General features: G+C 32.4%; 1 protein-coding gene across 7 annotated transcripts in view; it reads left to right on the plus strand.

Moving 5' to 3' along the window:
- LOC148940519 (uncharacterized) overlaps positions 1–21,293 on the plus strand; it is a 134,015-nt gene that overhangs the window by 95,338 nt on the left and 17,384 nt on the right. The window lies entirely within an intron of this gene.

A 21,293-nucleotide genomic window follows, 5' to 3' on the forward strand; every position in this document is an offset into this window, starting at 1 on the left:
GTTTGGTACATAGGACTCTCAGAATTCAATAGAAGGACTATACTATTATCTTCTAAATTTTGTTTGTTAATGAGTGCATTACACGAAATAGTTAGCAGTTGTTATCAGAAGAGCATGCTAGTCTTTTTTGTTCATGTTATTAGTAATTTGCACTTTACAGAAATTTGCACTTTACTGAAAAATACAAATGAATGTGCATTGTAGTTTAATATGCATTTACTGATATTTAGTAATCAAAATGTTAATATTATTTTATTTATTAAAGTTATAAAAGTAAAAACATTTATATTTTTTCAATAAAGTGCAAATTTTGTTCTGGCCTTGGAAAGGCATAGGGGTTTTGTGCCCAACTTATATTAATTTCTGCTCGTTTTGAGTTTGGCTCGGTTAATTATTGTAATTTCTGTTCGTTTTGGGTTTCATTTATTAATCGATGCTGATTTGTGGTAGTTTCACGCTTGGTAGATTATGTGATTTTATTTTTGCTTATTTTTTGTTTAATGGAGCTCTTTACTTTTCTTTGAAAAACTCATCTTGTGGAAATTTTTTTTTAAATTAATTACAGTTCAAAAGAAGCTCGTTTTAACCAGAGTTTTTCTCCGTTTTGACTATACGACTATACGTTTAATACAATCACTACTGACAGAAAATACCTTTAGGTACTTTCAGAGGGATTTTTTTCCCGTAAACACTAAAAAACAGCTTCTGTGGAAGAATTGTTGCTCCGGTACAAATAAGGGAATTTTAACGTGGATTTTTTCCGAGGTGAAAAGATGCTGGAGTTATTTTGGTAAGCCGTTATCTTAGAAATATGACCCCTCCCTAAATTAAATTAAAATTTTTAATATAATTCTGCAGTTCAATCTCAAGATCCTCCTACAATAAAAAAAAATATTCCTCCATGTCTCCACTCTTCAAATCAAATAAAAAAAAAAAAAAATAAAATTTTATAAACTTAAATTATGGAGCAGAATAAAAAATTAAATAAAATAAAAATAATTATTTTTATTAGGGGGGGGGTCTTCCCCTCATATTTTCCTTACTAAAAAAAAAAGCGTATTATTCTAATTAACCGGCCCGTGTGTTTAAGGAGTCGTTATTAAATAAATGGGAAAAAAATTAAAAATTATCTTAAAGAGGAAGGTATTAAGGATGGGGCGACCCCCGCAGATTACGTTCAGTAAATTCCGTTCGGTTTAGGTTTTAATTTGCTTCTTACTTTCACTTGAAAGTATATTTTTAAATTTAATTTCTAATCGTTTTTCAAGCAATGCCGGAAAATCCGGCTCCCGCTCAATGTAAAATTCCCTCTTCCCATCTAAAATTTCTCCATGGAAAGTTTCTACCACGTAAGATACCCCCTCCTGGGAAAATTAAAGCCGAACAATTCCATCGTCGCTAAAAAATCCCCCGGGATATTTCTTGCCGACAATTCCACCTGAAACATTCTCAATAGCCTGTTTTCACTTGAAAGAGACTTACATTTCTGATTCTTTTTCAAATCATGCTGAAAATCCCATCGCCCTTCAGTGGAAAGTTACTCCTGCACAAAATTCCCCCAGGAAAAATCCCTACCGTGGAAAATCCTCACCCCCCACACGAAAAAAAATAATCCAGAGAATTCAAACTTCGCTGAAATATTTCCCCAGACACTCCCCGTGGACTATCTTCACAGGTAAAATTGAGTTGGCGCAGATAAGGTTCGACAAATAACAAGAATTTCGTTGAAGAATTCTGGCAAATTCGCCCAGTGTCGAATTCCTCAGAGATATCCAAAAAGTTGGGTTGATCTAGGTTCACTTAGCGTGGCGCGCCACTCTAAGTGAACCTAGATAAACACAACTTTTTGGATATCTCTCTCACTATTACTCTGTTTGTGTGTTGTGTCTTTGGGTGTCTCGTCTCTATGTGGGTGTGTGTGTCATCTCTGTGGGTGGGTTTTCTATCCAAAAAGTTTGGTTGTTAAAGGTTAACATCGAGGGGCGCGCACCTCTAAGTGAACCTAGATAAACCCCCCGGTTTGGATATCTCTCTCAAGCTGACTCGGGTTGTGGGTCGTGTATGTGCGGGTCTCGTCTCTATGTGTGTGTGTGTGTCATCTCTGGGGGTGTGTTGTCTAAAAAAAAAGTAGGGTTGAAAACGTGGAGTTTTCATGTTGCTCACTTTTTTGCAAGGTGTAGGAACTGGCGGGGACTCCCCGCTCGTTTGAAAAGGTGCCAAGGAAAGGCATGCACATAGCATGTAGTTTAAAAACGTGTTTAATCACGTTTCTTGAATGATTCAAAATGAACTTTGAAAAATCAAGAAAATGTAACTGTGAAAAGGTAAACCACGACTAAACACTACTGAAATATTCCAACTCTTGCATTTCAACGAAAGGAATTCAGAATGAACTTTGAAAAATAAAGTAAATGTAACTGTGACAATGTAATAACAAAAAAAAAAATACTGAAATATTCCAAATCTAGCATATCAGATAAAGAATTTAAAAATGAACTTTTAAAAATCATGAAAATGTTACTGTGACAAGGTAAACAAAAAACAATATCTTGTGAATTATTCATACTCTAGCATGTCTACTTTTTATACTCAAAATAACCATCTAAGTATATTTTATATTTAAGTTCAATACTGTAAACCACACCCAAACACTACTGAACTAGTCCAACTCTTGCATTTCAATGAAAGAAATTCAAAATGAACAGAAACCAAAAAAGAAACAGTACGAGTAACACCGTATACCATAAGCATACACTACTGAAATATTCTCACTTGCATTTCAACGACATAAATTCAAAATGAACTTTGAAAAATCAAGAAAATGTAACTGTGACAGGGTAAACCACAACCAAACACTACTGAAATATTACAACTATTTAATTTAAAATAAAGAAATTCAAAATGATATTTGAAAAATTAAGAAAATACTTAGAAAAGTAAAACCTCCACCACACACTACTTAAATAGTACAAATCTTTAACATCAAATTAAGAAATTCTAAATGAACTTTTAAAAATAAATAAAATGTAACTTTTACACGTTAAACTATAAAAAAACACTACTTAAATATTCAACTCTTGAAATTTAAAGAAAATGTAACTGTGTCAAGGTACAACAGAACCTAACACTACTGAAATATTCCAACTCTTGCATTTCAACGAAAGAAATTCAAAATGAACTTTGAAAAATCAAGAAAATCTAACTTTGACATGTTAAACAACAACCACACTCTACTTAAATATTACAACTCTATAATATCAAATAAATAAATTAAAAAAGAACTTTTAAAAATTAATACCATGTAAGTATGACCATTGCAACCTCAACCAAACACTACTCAAATATTCCTAATCTTACACTTCAATTACATAAATAAGAACTTAACTTTTAAAAATAAAGAAAATGTAACTTTGAAAAGGTAAGCCAAAACCAAACACTACTGAAATATTCCAACTCTTCAAAGAAATAAATTCAAAATGAACTTTTAAATATCAAGAAATTGTAACTGTGACAATGTAAAACAAAACCATACACTTATGAAATATTCCAACTATTTAATTTCAACGAAAGAAATTAAAAATTAACTTTGAAAAATCAAGAAAATGTAACTGTGACAAGTTAAACCACAACCACCCACTACTGAAATATTCCAACTCTTGTATTTCAATGAATTAAATTCAAAATGAACTTTGAAAAATCAAGAAAATTTAACTTTGACATGGTAAACCATAACCAAACACTACTTAAATATTCCAAATCTTCCATTACAACGAAATAAATTCAAATTAACTATGTAAAATAAAGAAAATTTAAATGTGACCATGTAAACCACAACCAAACACTACTGAAATATTCCAAATTTTGCTTTTCAACTATAGATATAAGTTCTGATAATTGAAAAATCTATATTCTTTCTGTCTGCCATGTTCTAGCACACCCTAACTCACCTTACATATTCCATCTAGTTGATTTCAACGAAATAAATTCAAAATGAACTTTGAAAATTAAATAAAATGTAAATGTGACTATGTAAACCACAAACGAACACGACTGAAATAGTCCAACTCTTGAATATCAATTAAATAAATTAAAAAAACAACCAAACAATACTTAAATATTCCAACTCTTGCAATTCAATGAAAGAAATTCAAAATGAACTTTGAAAAATCAAGAAAATTTAACTGTGACAGTGTAAACCACAAACAATCACTACTTAAAGATTCCAACTCTTGCATTACAATGAAAGAAATTCAAAATTAAATTTGAAAAATAAATAAAACGTAAATTTCACAAGGTAACCCACCACCAAACACTACAGATATATTACTACTATTTCATTTAAAAGACAGAAATTCAAAATGATATTTTAAAAATAAAGAATATGTAAGTTTGACAAGGTAAAACATCACCTAACTATAATGAAATACTCAAACACTTCAAATACAAAAATTCAAAATCAACTTTGAAAAATCAAGAAAATGTAACTGATACAAGGTAAACCAAAACCATACACTACTGAAATAATCAAACTCTTGCATTTCAACGAAAGATATTCAAAATGAACTTTCAAAAATCACAAAAATGTAACTGTAACAAGGTAAACCACAACCAAACACTACTGAAATATTCCAACTCTTGTATTTCAATGAATGAAATTCTAAATGAACTTTGAAAAATCAAGAAAATGTAACTTTGACATGGTTAACCATACCCAAACACTAATGAAATATTCAAACTCTTGCATTTAAACTAAATATATTCAAATTAACATTTTAAAATCAATTAATTGTAAATGTGACCAGTTAAACCACAACCAAACACTACTTAAATATTCCAACTGTTTAATTTAAAATAAATAAATTAAAAATGAACTTTGAACAATCAAGAAAATTTAACTTTGACAATTTAAACCAAAAACGAACGATACTGACCTAGAAAAAATCTTTCAATTAAAAAAAAGAAATTCAAAATGAACTTTGAAAAATCAAGAAAATTTAACTTAGACAATGTAAACCACAACCGAACGCTACTGAAAAATTACAACTCTTGCACTTAAAATAAAGAAATTAAAAATGAAATTTGAAAAATCAAGAAAATGTAACTGTGACAAGGTAAAACTGAGTCTCTCAATCCCCGTAAAGCTATTTTAAAAGATACAAGAACTACTTATTTAAAACAAAGATTTCTTTTTTAATGACCACCAATTAATGAAAAATCACACGTAATCAGGAAACTGAGTCTCTCAATTCCCTTAAAGCTCTTTTAAAATATAAAGAAATACTAATTATTTAACACAAAATTTTGTTTTTTAATGACAATAAATAAAATAAAAAGAACCCGTATTTTGCAAACTTTTTCTATAAACCCCTTTAAAGATATTTTAAATAAAAAAAAACGGACAATAATTAAACGAAAACACGACAGTTGATCAAGAAAATATCTGAATGCATTTAAGGTATAGTATTAATGACTTGCAAAAAACACGAAAATACTACTACTAGTAACAACACACTGCACTACAAAACCATCTGATTTATTAAATAATAATTTTTATCAATAAAATATATTAATGCAAATAAGGTATAGTATTAATTTATTTCAAAAAACACGAAAATACTACTACTATTAACAACTCAATTCACTAAAAAACCTACTGATTTATTCAAGAATATGTTTTATAAATAAAAAAATATGAATCAATTTATGTTATATTATTAATGTCTTGAAAAAAAAAATAAAATAATAATAATATTAAAAATAAAATGAAATAAAAAAAAATAGTATGTATTAATTTATTTTTTTTATAAATAAAATATATTAATTAATTTAAGTTATTTTTTTAATTTATTGCAAAAAAAAAAAACGAAAAAACTAAAAAAAGTAACAAATAACTGCAAAACAAAAAAATATTTTGTATCCACTGCTATGTTTTATAAAGAAAATATCTTAATTCATTTAATTTAAAGTATGAATTTCTTGCAAAAAAAAAAAACTAACAAAAAACTAATATTAACAAGTCACTGCACTACAAAACAATTGGATGTAGTCAAGTATATTTTTTAACAATAGATTATATTATTGAATATAAGTTTTATTATTATTTGATGGAAAAAAAAAACAAGAAAATAATAATAATAGTAACAAATCACTGCACTACAAAAACATATTATTTATTCACTGATATTTTTTATCAATAACATATCTTAATTAAATTAAGGTATATTATTAATGGCTTTAAAAAAAAAAAAAGAAAATACTACTACTATTAACAATTAACAGAACTAAAAAAACATATGATTTATTAAATGATATTTTTTATAAAGGAAAAATATTAATTAATTGTATTAATATTATGAATTGGTTTAAAAAAACACGAGAAAAATACTACTAGTAACAAATAACTGCAGTAAAAAACCATATTATGTTTTCACTTCTATGTTTTATCAATAAAATATCATACATACCTATGAAAGGCTAAGAAATCCAGCTCAGAAAAGTAAAAAAATAGCAACCCACACATCCCAAATCATAGATTTCTTAGTCGTATGTTTACCCGAATATTTAACAAGTACCGTTTTTCTATACCATCCATAAAACTCAATTCCTCCTAGAATTATTTAAACTAAATAGTTACCCCTGCCCTAGAATTAACTAAAAAATTTCGTTTTTAATTACTAACAAGTAAAGAAAAAATCACACGGAATTAGGCAACAGAGGCTCTCACTCCCAGAACATCTCTTTTAAAAGATAAAAAAACTAATTATTTTACAAAAAAATTAATTTTTTAATTAACACAACTTAAATAAAAATCACACGGAATTAGGTATTTGAGTCTCTCAATCCCTGTAAATCAAATATAAAAGATAAACGAACTAATAATAAAAAACAAAAAAATTTCTTTTTTAATTACAACTAAAGAAATTAAAAAACATACGGAATGAGGAAACTGATTCTCTCTATACCATTAAAGATATAAAAAAAGATAAAACAAATACTAATTTAACACAAAATTTCTATATTAAATAAACTCAAGTAATGAAAAATCACATGAACTTGGGCACCTGAGTCTCTCAATAACAGTACCGCTATTATAAAATATACAAAATCTACTTAAATCACAAAAAAATTTCGTTTTTAATGACCAACACGTAAAGACAAATCACACGGAATTATTAAACTGAGTCTCTCAAACCCATTAAATAACTAATAATATAAAAAAACACAAATATTTTTTAATGAAAACTCAACTCATGAAAAATCACAAGGAATTAGACAACTGAGTCTCTCCCTCACATTACAGATCTTTTAAAAGATAAAAAATCTAATAATATAACAAAAAAAATTAGATTTTAATTACAATCAATTAAAGATAAAACAAAAGGAATTAGGTAACTGAGTCTCTCAAACCCAGTAAAGCTATTTTAAAATATACAAAATCTACTTATTTAACACCAAAATTTCTTTTTTAATGACCAACAAGTAAATAAAAATCACACGGACTTAGGCAACTGAGTCTCTCAAGCCCATTAAATAAATTTTAAAATATAAAAAAACAAATTATTTAACCCAATACTTTATTTTTTAATTACAATCAAGTAAAGAAAAATCACACGGAATTAGGCAACTGGGTCTCTCAATCCCAGTAAAGTTCTTTTAAAAGATACAAAAACTACTTATTTAACACACAGAACCCCCATGTAACTGAATCACTGTATAACTGAAACCCTGTACAACTGAACCTCCGTGCTAAATTTCATTACGTTTAATATCTAGCCACCAAATGCTACAAGCCTCAGAAGAAAAAGGGATTTTGAAAACAGGGAGCCCGATTTACGAAAAAAGGGATACCCCCGTGCAACTGAACCCCCCTTGTAACTGAAACCGTGTATAATCGAAACCCCCCATGCAACTGTAGCCCCTTTAACTGAACTCTAAAGCAACTCAATCCTCCATGCAAGCCCATCTCCCTAAAAATTTTCCTCTCAATCAGTACTCCTTTTTTGTCACGACATCTCCGCCAATACGCAAATTCAATTAACATTTTTTTTTAGCAAAAGCTTAATAAAAAATCCACTATTGTAAAAGCATTAAAAAAATGTACAATCAATAATTACTACTTTTTTGCAAATGATAAAAAGACATGTATAATGAACTAGAAATCTACATCAGAAAAATTCCTTTGATTCAAATCCTAATCACCTATCAAGTGATCAAAAAACTTGCCCGTTAAAACTCGAAACAAGACACGATGGTTTTATAATACAGGTTTAATTAATTACGTAAACCTCTTGACAAAGAAAGAAATCGCTTGAGTCCTCTCGCAAAAGCAAACCAAACCAGATTAGACCCACTTAACCAGATCAAAAACTGACGGTCACACTAGCTTGATTAGTAATTGGACTTTCAGTCCTACATTCACGGGTTTCTGCAAAGTACTATGGACTTGATTCGGTTTTTGGTTTATCACCAAAAAGACATTGAACTTTGAAATTGCGTCATTCCCCTGGCAAAGAGTGTGATGACCTGTAGAATAGGACTACCAGAAAAAACCTGTTTGGTACGGGGGCGTCGTAGAAATAGTACCTTGCATTCTACTTTCAACATAATTGAAAGATCCGGAAATTATGTCATTGTAAATTACACTACCCCCACAGCCCTCTGGGCCAGAGTTGTTAAGTTATTCCCTAGGTTCATATAAGGTTTATATAGAAAGCGTTGTCGTAGAAACTTCAAAAAAGGCACATTCGATTGGAAATTGAAAGGGCTAGAACTATTTTTAATAGTCGAAAGTGATTGGAGGGCAACTAACCCCCTTCTCAAACCCACCATTTCACCCCACACATCCAATCCAAATTTTGAGATAGCCATGTTGTTCAACGTAGTTTAAAGTTTTGGAAATTAGTTATTTAATGCTGACAACCCCCCCCTCCCACAGCACTCAGGGAAAGTAATGTAAGTTAAGCCCTGCGAGAATATAAGGTTTTTATAGAAAGCGTTGTCGTAGAAACTTAAAAAAGGCTCATTCGATTGGAAATTGAAAGGGTTAGTACCCTTTTTAATAGTCGAAAGTGATTGGAGGGCAATTAGCCCCCTCTCACGCCCACCATTTTCCCAAAAACATGCAATCAAAATTCATTTCAAATGGATTATATGGAGATATCCATTTTGTTCAATATAGTTGAAAGGTCCGGAAATTATGTCTGAGGATGACAAACCCCCCAGAGTCCCCAGAGCCCAGGTTGGTAGTTATGCCCTGGGCATATAAAGTTTTTATTGAAAATGTTTTCGTAGAATCTTCAAAAATGGTTCATTGAATTGGGAATTGAGAGGGCTAGCGCCCTTATTCACAGTCAGAAGCGATCGGATGGCGAAAGTCCATCCCCCTCCCCACCCACGCCAATCATTTCCCCAAACCATTCCGATCAACATTTTTATATAGACATTTTGTTGAACGTAATTGAAGGGTCCGAAAATTACGTATTTTTTTTTTACAACCCCTCCCCAACACCCTCAGGGCGAATGGTGTAATTTATGCCTTGGGTCACCTGAGAATTTTATATACAGCGTTTTCATAAAAACTTCAAAAAGGTCTCAATCGTTTTGAAAATGAGAGGGATCGTGCCCTATTTAATACTCGATAGTAATCTGAGGGAGACGCCCCCCCCGCCGCGCATTGCCCCACAAATGTCCTCTAATCCGGGTTATCGTGAGAGGGTATTAAACCTATGTGTAATTGCTTTACAGTATGTATGTGTTGATGCACACCCCCCCCTCCCCCATAGCCCTCAGGACAATGGTAGTACCCTTGGGCAAATAAGGTTTTTATAAAAAAAAATTGTTGTAGAAGCTTCAAAAAGGGCTCATTCTAGTGCAACTTGAGAGGACTAGTGACTTTCTTATTAGTAGACAGTGATCAGAGGGCAAATGACGCCCCCCGCCCATTATTACTCCAAACACGTCCAATCAACATGTTGAGATCGCCCTTTTGTACACAGTATTTTAAATGTCTGGACCTTAAGTCTGAGGATAACAAATACCCCCAGCCCTCATGGCAAGGGTTGTAAGTTATGCCCTGGGGCACATAAGGTTTTTATAGAAACCGTGGTCATATAAACTTCGGAGGGGGCTCATTGGATTGGTAATCAGACACTTTAGTGCTCATTTAAGAGTAGAAGTGATCGGAGGATAGCTACCCCCCCCACACACACACACACGTGTCGTATTGTCCCTAGATGCATCCACTAGAAATTTTTATATAGCCATTCTATTAAAAATAGTCAAAGTATCATATGACAAGAATTTTGGGGTTGAAACAAACCCCAGAGATTGGGAGTGTAAGTTATGCCCAGGCGGTATTTAAGGTTTTTATGGAAGGGATGGTTGTTTACCTTTAGAAGAGGCTCACTTGGTTGAAAATTAAAAGTTCTAGTTCCTTTTTAAGCACCAAAAGTGGTGCATGGCATTTAGCCTCTCCCACTCTCCTACAACCCCTCCTTTCACCGATCGCATCTTGTTGAAATTATGAGATAGCGATTTTTTTTCAAAATAATTCAAAGGACATATAATAATGTCTCTAGGGAGGACATAACCCTCCAGCACCCTGGGGATAGGTTTGTAAGTTATTTTATGAGGGAATATAAGGTTTTTATTGAATGGGCGTCCTTATAAACCTCAGATCCGGCTTATTTTATTTGAAATTTTACGTTATATTGATCTATCTAAGATTCAATTTTATTTACGATCTAACAGCCCCCCCCCTCTACGCTCAGCCTTTACTTTAGCACCTCCAGTCAAGACTTGGAGATAACAATTCTATTCATCGTAGTTGAGGAATACAACCCCCTCCCGCCCCCCTACAGCGCGCAGGGAAAGCGGTGTAAGTTATGGCCGTGGGGCACATAAGGGTCTTATAAACCGGGGGGGGGGTTTTGGGTTGTTGGGGATTCATTTGTTTTTTCAGAATTCTTTCTAGTGCGCTTTTTAAGAGTCAAAATTATCGAATAACATCTACCCCCCCCCCCTCTTCCCAAACACACACACACACACACACACAAACGCGTCGTGTTTTCCTGAGATGCATCCAATATATATTTTGAGACAGTCCTTTTATTCAAAGTATTCCAAATATCATATAACTAGGCTTTTGAGGTTGATACAAACCACCAGAGCCTGAGGGAGAAGGTTATAAGTTATACCCCCGGGGTATTTAAGATTCTTTTTTTAGTTTAGTTCAGTTTATTAATAAAAAATAGAACTTGACAAAATGCATACATGTATGTAAATATATAATACATGAAAAAAAAACAAGTCTTTCAACTAAATCTTCTAGCCTCCCCATGAACTTGCTAAGGCAAGTTGTCCTAGGGGCGTGCCAGGAATAGAAAAAAAGAGAAAATTTTTGTACTAAATTATAGCACAAATTAGGTATACCAGAAATACTGCTAATATAAAATATATATATATATATATATATATATATATATATATATATATATATATATATATATATATATATATATATATATATATATATATATATATATATATATATATATATATATATATATATATATATATATATATATATATATATATATATATATATATATATATATATATATATATAGTTGAAGTTAATCATTAAATTAGTCTAGATATTAGTTTTACATTAGTTCTGCAAGCTAATGTTGAAGTGAATCATTAAATTAGGCTAGATATTAGTTTATTAATTGAAGATATTAGATATTAGTTGAAGTGACTCATTAAATTAGCATAGATCTTGGTTTTACATTAGTTTTGCAAGCTAATGTTGAAGTGAATCAATAAATTAGTCTAGATATTAGTTTATTAGTTGAAGATATTAGATATTAGTTGAAGTGAATCAATAAATTAGGCTAGACATTAGTTTTACATTAGTTTTGCAAACTAATGTTTAAGTAAATCAATAAATTATTATAGATATTATTTTTACATTGGTTTTGCAAGATAATGTTAAAGTAAATTAATAAATTAGCATAGATATTAGTTTTAAATTAGCTTTTTAAGATCATCTTGAAGTGAATCATTAAATTAGAATAGATATTAGTTTTACATTAGTTTTGCAAGCTAATGTTGAAGTGAATCAATAAATTAGGCTATATATAAGTTTATTAGTTGAAGATATTAAATATTTCTTGAAGTTAATCATTAAATTAGGATAGATCTTTGTTTTACATTAGATTTGCAAGCTAATGTTGAAGTGAATCAAGGCTAGATATTAGTTTATTAGTTGAAGATATTAGATATTAGTTGAAGTGAATCATTAAATTAGGCTAGATAGAGGTTTTACATTAGTTTTTCAAGCTAATGTTGAAGTGAATCAATACATTAGGCTAGATATTAGTTAATAAGTTGAAGATATTAGAGATTAGTTGAAGTGAATAATTAAATTAGGCTAGATATTTATAAGTAGTAGGTTTAATGTGTCACTGAGTTATATATTTCTGTATATAACTTATATAGGCCTAGTCTGTGAGTTACACATATTTTAAGTAGTAGGCTAAATATGTCACTGAGTTATATATTTCTGTATATAACTTATATAGTTCTAGTCAGTGAGTTATGTATATTTATAAGTCGTAGGTTAAATATGTCACTGAGTTATTGCCTTTGCAAAACAAAAGTGATCCATTTGTCTGGCCTCCCCCAGGCCATTCAGCATGTCCCCAGGTGGCGATAGGGGAACGCTCTACAGATATGTAGTTTACCTCCATAGGAGGCCTGGACCAAGGGGGGACCTTGTCCCTGGGGGTCCATAATAGAATCTGGGGCACCCTTGCCCGGGGTCATAAATACAGGCGGAGGGGGACGAAGGCCCCTCAAATGTACACTCAACAGGGCCCACGTGTTTATCCACAAGTTTCATGAGTTGCAAACCTTCTCCCAGCAATGGGTTAAATTACATGGTGATGCAGAACACCATCGCGGGAGGATCCTCTATAGGAGGACAACTGTGGCAGGGCGTAAGATCCAGATCTATGGACAACGGCCTCTGCAAAGGGCTGCCTCGACCTTTTCCGGGTACCAGCAAGACTGGGGACCTTGCGGTCAACTCTATTCCCACTTGAGGAGTGGCGCCCCTCGAGGAAATTATAGCCTAGTAAACGACACAGCATTCGCACGGGATTCTGACTAATGGACAATTCTTCTGGGATTGGTATGTTTTGATGGGCGTCTTTGGGCTGAAAAACCACTTCCTAGCTAATTTATCTATTATGGGTTGCCTCCCCGTAGTAGAATAATATTTGTAGGCATGAATACATAATGAGTCGGAGGAAATAGGCTTGAGATTGTCTGTGCAGGATTTTGACTCTTGTTGATAGAAGAGCATCGCCAAGTGCTGAAAACCATGTTCTGACCAAGATGGGCCCAGGATTGCAAAAAGCCTCCATTCTTGGAGGTCCCAGGGACTTCTTGCTATCTGCTTCTAATCCGGCTTAAGCACTTCGGTGCAGACTTGAGAAGATCTGTGATCTCCGTCCTGCACTGGTATCCGGGATCCTTGCTTTTCCTGAGGCGAAAAAAATTTCAATGATTTAAAGAACATGAAAATTGGAACTTGGAATGTTACGACATTAAAAAATGACTATCATATCGACATTTTGACTGACGAATTCAGACGATTCGAACTAGATCTATTAGGAGTTTCAGAAACTCATATCCCAGGGGTAGGAAGCATGAAATTAGGTGATATAGAATTTGTTTACTCAGGCAGGAAGGATGGGTTACATAGACAGGGAGGAGGGCTCATGATGAATAAGGAAGCGGCTAAGTCTTGTTTAGGCTGGGAAGGTATTAATAATAGAATACTAATTGCTCATTTTATCACTAGAAAGTTCAAGGTATCAGTTAGAGTAGTATACGCACCTGTAGAACCGACTGATGGAGATAGTAGTGACTAATATGAATTCTACTTACAGTTACAGGAGCAAAAAGACAAGGTCCCACGTAGAAATATGATGTTATTGCTGGGAGATTTTAACGCCCAGGTTGGTAGAAATAAGGATAGATGGTATCCCAGCTTAGGTAAATTTGGTGTAGGAAAAGAAAACAGTAATGGATACAGACTTTTTCAATTTTGTAGGTATAATAATCTAATTATAACCAATACAGGGTTTGGTCATAAAATGGCTCATAAGCTAACCTGGTATTCACGTGATGGTAAGACAGCAAACCTTATTGATTATGTTATAGTTAATTGAAGACTAGCAGGATCAATACAAGATACTAGGGTATATAGGAGTGCTGTTATTGATGTTAAAAGTAAAGATCACCATCTAGTAGTGTCAAGGATTAATTTAAAGCTGAAATATCGGAAGGGTAATTACCTCCCGGGACGTTATGATGTTAGTAGACTCCAGGATGAGAATGTGAGAGAAACTTTCCAGGAACAGTTGAATACTAAACTTGAGGGTTTAAAATTTGATAATGTGGAAGATGGTTGGAATAATTTTAGGAAAATAATTTGTGAAGTTGCGGAAGGTGTATTAGGGAAGAAAGCTGGAACTGCAGATAAGAATATAGTGAATAAGCTTTATGTTTAATAGAAAGGAGAAAGGACGTGTAGCCTACAAGAATTATCTGAGTGATAGATCACATGAAAACAAAAGAAATGTAAAGAAAGTGGAGAAAGCATTGCAATATGAACTAAAGAGCTGTGAAGTGGAGGCCATGGATAAAATTGCCGAGGATTTAGAAGATGCAGCTAGACGGCATAATAGTAAAATATTGTACTGGCACGTTAACAAATTGAGAGGTAGTAGTCAATCCGGACTTGTCCCAGTTAAAGATAGGAATGGGGTGGCAATTAGCGATAAGACAAAAGCTAAAGTGAGATGGGCCGAACATTTTGAGAATTTGCTTAACCGTGATAGAGTTGTAGGAAAAACTATAGAGGAAAATGAAAAAGTTTGTGATACCTTGGATGTTAAGGAAGTTTTGTTTTGTGAGGAGGAATTAGAAACAGTACTAAAAGGATTAAAGAATAATAAGGCTCAAGGTGCTGATAGGGTAGTAAATGAGTTTCTTAAATATGGTGGCTCTGAGGTTAGAAAGAAGTTATTGTAGATTATGAATATGATTTTTGAAAAAGGGGAAGGACCTAATGATTTTAGGAAAACCTTAATTAAGCCACTTTATAAGAAAGGTGATAAAAGTGAGTGTGGTAATTATCGAGGCATTAGTCTGGTCTCTGTAGGTAGCAAATTGCTTAGTAATATGATTCTTTTTAGACTGAGAGATGCTGTAGACGAAGTTTTAAGAGAAGAACAGTGCGGTTTTAGACAAGGTAGAGGATGTGTTGACCAAAGTGTCACTCTTATGCTAATAATTGAGAAGTGCCTTAGTTATCAAACAACTTTGGTCCTCAGTTTTATATATTATGAGCAAGCGTTCGATTCTGTTGATAGAGGAGCTTTAGTAAAGGTTTTATCCTTGTATGGTATACCAGACAAATACATTAAAGTGATTAGTGCTATGTACGAGAATAACACCGCTGAGGTTAAGGTAGGAAATGAGGTTAGCAGCTGGTTTTGTATTAAATCAGGAGTTAAGCAGGGTTGTGTTCTATCCCCCTTTATATGGATTATTTTGATGGACTTTGTTTTAAGGAGCACAGGAAAGGCAATGGGAGACCACGGAATCAAATGGGGAGGAAAAAGTCTCCTGGACTTGGATTATGCTGATGATTTAAGCATCCTAGATGAAAGTGTGAGCAAAATGAATGAAGTTTTAGAGGTTTTGCGAGTTCAGGGTGCTAGCATTGGTTTGAAATTAATGTTAGGAAGACCAAGTCACTAAGGCTAGGAATAAGTGAAGATGAAAAGGTGACGTTGGGTAATGAAAAGATTGATCAGGTGGACAGGTTCACTTACCTTGGTAGTATTATTAGTAAAGATGGTGGGAGCAGTGAAGATGTTAAAAATAGAATAGCCAAGGCTCAGGGTGTTTTTTCACAGTTAAAAAAAGTCTGAAAGAATAGGAAGATAAGTCTGCAAACAAAGATTAGAATCTTAGAAGCTACAGTGATGACAGTGGTCAAATATGACTCTGAAGCATGGACGCTCCGAAAAGCGGATGAAGATTTGCTAGATGTTTTCCAGAGAAATTGCTTAAGGATTGTTCTGGGTACCCGGCTGACTGACCGTATTTCAAACAATAGGCTATACGAAAAATGTGGTTCAATACCGCTTTCTAGGTCTATAATGAAAGAAAGGTTGAGGTGGTTAGGGCATGTTGTTCGGATGAAGGATGACAGATTGCCGGAGATTGTTCTTTTCGGACAACCATCTAGGGCTAAACGGAAAGCAGGTCGTCCCCGTCTGGGTTGGGAGGACGTCATAAAGAAAGATTTAAAGGAAATCGGAACTTCGTGTGCGGGTGTAAAAAGGGAGGCTTTGAATAGATTGGGGTGGAGGAGGAGCGTGCGTAGCTGTGTTGGCCTCAGGCGGCTTGGTGCTGCGATGAGTTGTTAGTAGTAGTAGTATATATATATATATATATATATATATATATATATATATATATATATATATATATATATATATATATATATATATATATATATATATATATATATATATATATATATATATATATATATATATATATATATATATATATATATATATATATATATATATATATATATATATATATATATATATATATATATATATATATATATGTATGTATGTGTATGTACGTATTTGTACGTACATACACGTACAAATATACACATATAAATGTATGTGTATGTACGTATGTGTACGTATTTGTATGTGTTTTTGTCTCTCTCACTCTTTTTGCCTGTGTGTCTGGGCGGGTGTTTGCTTATTCCAATGCATGTCTTTCTCGGTTTGCGTGTCTGAATATACGTATTTTTATGTGATTTTTTCTATCTCACTATTTTTTCATGTTTGTCTTGGCGTGTGTGTTATAAGTCCAAATAATTTCGTTCTAGTTTTTTGTGTATGATTCTTCTTTGTTTTTGTTCTTGTTTCTCTCTCTCTCTTTGGGACTGTGTCTGTGCGGGTGATTGATGATTAACAGGAATGTATTTCTCGGTTTTTGTGAATGTATATTCGTATTTGATTGTGTTTTTTGTATCTATCAATATGTCTGAGTTTGTGTCGGGGCGGGTTTTGGCTAAATCCAATGAATTTATTTCTTGGTTTGTTTGTCTGTCTCTAATTTTTTTTTTTTGTTCTGTCTATCTAACTCTGTGTGACTGTGTGTCTGGGCGGTTAATTGATTATTACAATGAATGTCCTTCTCGGTTTGATTGTATGAATATACTTATGTTCTTGTGTCTTTATATCTATCTCTCTTTTTGACGGTGTGTCTGTGCGTTGTTGTGATTATAAAAAGTATTGTATTTCTCTTGTGTTGTTATTTAATATTATTATTTTTTTTTTTAGTTTATAGAAAAAGCTTGTGAAGGTGTGTATGTGAGATTTTTTTATTATTAAAATTCATTTCCTTCTCGGTTTTTGTGTCTTAATCTACTTATGTGTATGTTTTTTTTTGTCTCTCTCTCTATGTATGACTGTGTGTCTGGGCGATGTTTACTTAGACTGTCTCTCTCACTATGTATGCTCAGTCTCGGTGTAAACTCCAGGTCTATATCGGTTTTTGTGTATTAATATACTTATTTGTATTTGTGTTTTTCTCTCTCACTCTTTGTGCCTGGGTGTCTGTGCGGGTGTTTGCGTATTACAATTCATGTGTGTCTCGGGTGTGGGCCTCTGAATCTAAGTATCTGTATGTGTTTGTGTCTCTCTCACTGTAATGTGAATGAGTGTCTGGGCGGAGGTTATCTTATTCCGATGAATGACTGTCTCGGTTTGTGAGTCTGAATCTACGTATTTGGATGTGTTTTGTTCTCTCTCAGTATTTTTAAATGTGTGTATGTTGGGTTGTTTGCTTATTCACATTCATGTCTTTCTCGGTTTTTGTGACTTAATCTACGTATTTTGTTTTGTTCTGTCACTCTCACTCTTTTTGCCTGTGTGTCTGGGGGGGGGGTACGTGCTGAGTCCAATGCAGGTCGGTCGCGGTTTGTGTGACTGAATATACGTATTTGCATGTGTTGTTCTCTCTCTCAATCTTTTTGTATGTGTGTCTGGACGGGTGTGTGCTTATTAAAATGCATTTCTGTCTCGGTTTTTTGCGTCTGAATATACGAATTTGTATGTGTTTTTGTCTCTATCACTGTTTTGCGCCTGAGTGTCTTGGCGGGTATTAGCTTATTCAGATGCATTTATGTCTCGGTTTGTGAGTCTTAATCTACGTAGTTGTATGTGTTTTTTTATATCTCATTCTTTGTCCCTGGGTGTCGGGGCGGGTGTTTGCTTATTCCAATGCATGTCTGTCTCGGTTTGTGTGTCTGAATCTACGTATTTGTATGTGTTTTCTCTCTCTCACTCCTTTTGTCTGTGTGTCTGGGTGGGTGTATGCATGTCTCTCTCACTCTTTTTGAATCTGTATCTGGGCGGTAGTATGATTGTCTTTCTCGGTATGTGTGTCTGAATCTACGTATTTGTTTTTTCTGTTTTTATCTATAAGTCTTATGGCATCTGTTTATGGGCGGGTGTTTCAATTTATTTATCGGGTTGTGTGTATGTATCTAAGTATGTGTTTGAGTGTGTTTATATCTATCTCTTTATGAATCTGTGTGTGAGGTTGTGTTATTATTAAAATGAATTTATTACTAGGTGTTGGGTTATTAATATAATAATTTTTATTTTTTTTTGTCTCTCTCTCTCTTTGTGACTGTGTGTATGGGCGGGTGTTTGATTATTCCAATTCAGGTCTTTATTGGTGTTTTGGTCTGAATATAAATCTTTGTTTTTTTTTTTGTATCTCTAACTATTGTTGCCTGTATGTATTTGCGGGTTTTTGATTATTCACAATCAATGTCTGTCTCGGTTTGTGTGTCTGAATACATTTGTTTGTATATGTTTTTGTCTCTCTCACTCTTTTTAGACTGTTTGTCTTGGTGGGTGTTGTCTTATTAAAATTAAATGTTAAGTTTTTATGTTTTAAGAATGTTTCATTTCATTATAAGAGATGTAAAAAAGAGTTGAAAAAAATGTCAAAAAAGTTTAATAATTTAAAAGTCAAAAAAAAATTTAGTTCAAAAAAATATTTTTTTTTTAATTAAAAAATGTTGAATGAGAACAATCAGTCCTCATCAATAGGAGTATGTTTATGAACAAGAATGTTTTTTTAAAATTTAAATCAAAAGTGTCATTATATTTTTCTTATATTATTTAGATATTTAAAAAAAGTTTAATAATTACTAAGTCCAGAAAAAATTTTAGTCCAATAAAAAAAATTTATACTAAGAAAATTATTTTTAAAATAGTAAATGTCATGACTAACATATCTATAGCATTCTAATTTTTATTTTTTAAAATATTAAATTTAAATTTTTAATTTTTTAATTATGTTTCATCTAATACAAACAAATTTAAAAAAAATGTTGAAAAAAAACATCATGTTAAAAAATTAAGTTAAAAAAAACTTAAAAAAAAATAAAAAAATGGGGGGGGGCAGCCGCATCATGTCTCTGGGCAAGCATAGATTACACTTGTTAGAACCATAAGCATATTTTATGTAATTTTAAGATACGTAAAAAAAAGAAAAAAAGTTTAATAATTTCGAAGTCAAAAAATAAAATTTAGCCCAATAAAAAAAAGTGCTACTACAAACAATATTTTTCTAATAGTAAAAGTCGCGACACACATATCTATATCAGTCCCATTTTGAAGTTTTAAAATATTAAATGTTAATTTTTTATATTTTAATTATTTTTCGTGTCATTCTAAGAGATATAAAAAAAGTTGAAAAAATATTAAATGTAAAAAAAAATAAGAAAAAAAAGTTAAAACAAACTTTAAAAAATCTAAAAAAAAATTCACCAAAATGGGGGTGGGGCAACTAAGTAGGAGGGGAGGGGGCCCACTTTGAGTTTAGGGATAGGGGACCTTTGGGGGTCGAGGTTTCTGGTGGTTAGGGTCGTTGGTGGTTATTATACATTAAGGTTAGTACTCAAAAACACCTTACTACATTAATTTCAATGATTTATTATGTTTTTTATGAATTTAATTATTATAAATATTTTATTTCCATCTAAATATCTCTTAGTATCAACTTTTTAGTATACTCTAACGTTAGACCCTATTTTAAATTGACAACACTGTTCAAACACTCCATTTCAAATTTGCTCAATGATATCACATATCTAGCATACATATCATCCCATTCAAGGCAAAGTCTACAGCCTCCTGTTATTTCCACAGCCATGTTTTGTACTCGTATATCTTTGCTGCTGCCGGCTCCACCATCAACCTCCAATAGTGTAAATTTCACTACTAATATCGTCTCAAATAAACTATTCTCTCTGAATTCAGGTCTCTTACTAATATGAATTACAACGAAAATAACTCATTTTATTCGAATCCAATTACCAATCAAGTTATTTTATATGGAGTAACCTCCGCTCTCTCTGATTGGCCCTAAAAAATGGTTGTTGCCTCAAAAACCACTCTGGTTGCGTTATACAATCACAATTATACTTCCAAAACCTGTTTGTTCACTTTGCTTGAAAAGGTACCAAGGAACATAAACCCTTAGAAGTATAACATAGGTAACATCATTGATATTTTAAAGGATCTGACTTTATTGTGAATTAAAAGTTCTTGTGCCCTCTTAAGAGTCAGTAGTGATTGGAGGGCAATCAGACCTCCTCTTTAGCTCATAATTTTCCAGACACTTCCAATCAAAATTTTAAGACAGCAATTTTCTTCAGCGTAGCCGAATGGTCTAGTAAATATATCTCTAGGATTATTGAGTAGGTCAACCCTCCACAGTTATATAATTTGCCCATTATGCTTAAAAACTAAATATTACTTTAAAATTATATCAAAACAAACTGCTTGTATGCTGGTTGCCTATTCTTATGACTGGTCGGAAACACAAATTTTTTAAGTGTTTTGTTTATTAGTATTGTGAATCTTAACATAAAACCGATAATACATCTTAGTTTGAGTTTACTGAAAACAAAGTCGTAAATTATTTTGTGTACTCATAATAGTTCAAATGCATGAAAACAGAGTCGTGCGCGTCTTTGCAGTTATATGTAACCTAATATTTCTCCTCTGTTTTTTACTACTAAGGGACAAATTTAACTAAACAAGTGGATTTAGATTATTTTCAATTTTAGTTACCCCAATTTTTAAAAGCGGGTGTTT

The sequence above is a fragment of the Artemia sp. Qi Xiang Cuo genome, chromosome 19 (assembly GCF_049724085.1).
Source record: "Artemia sp. Qi Xiang Cuo chromosome 19, ASM4972408v1, whole genome shotgun sequence".
Taxonomy (NCBI): Eukaryota; Metazoa; Arthropoda; class Branchiopoda; order Anostraca; family Artemiidae; genus Artemia; species Artemia sp. Qi Xiang Cuo.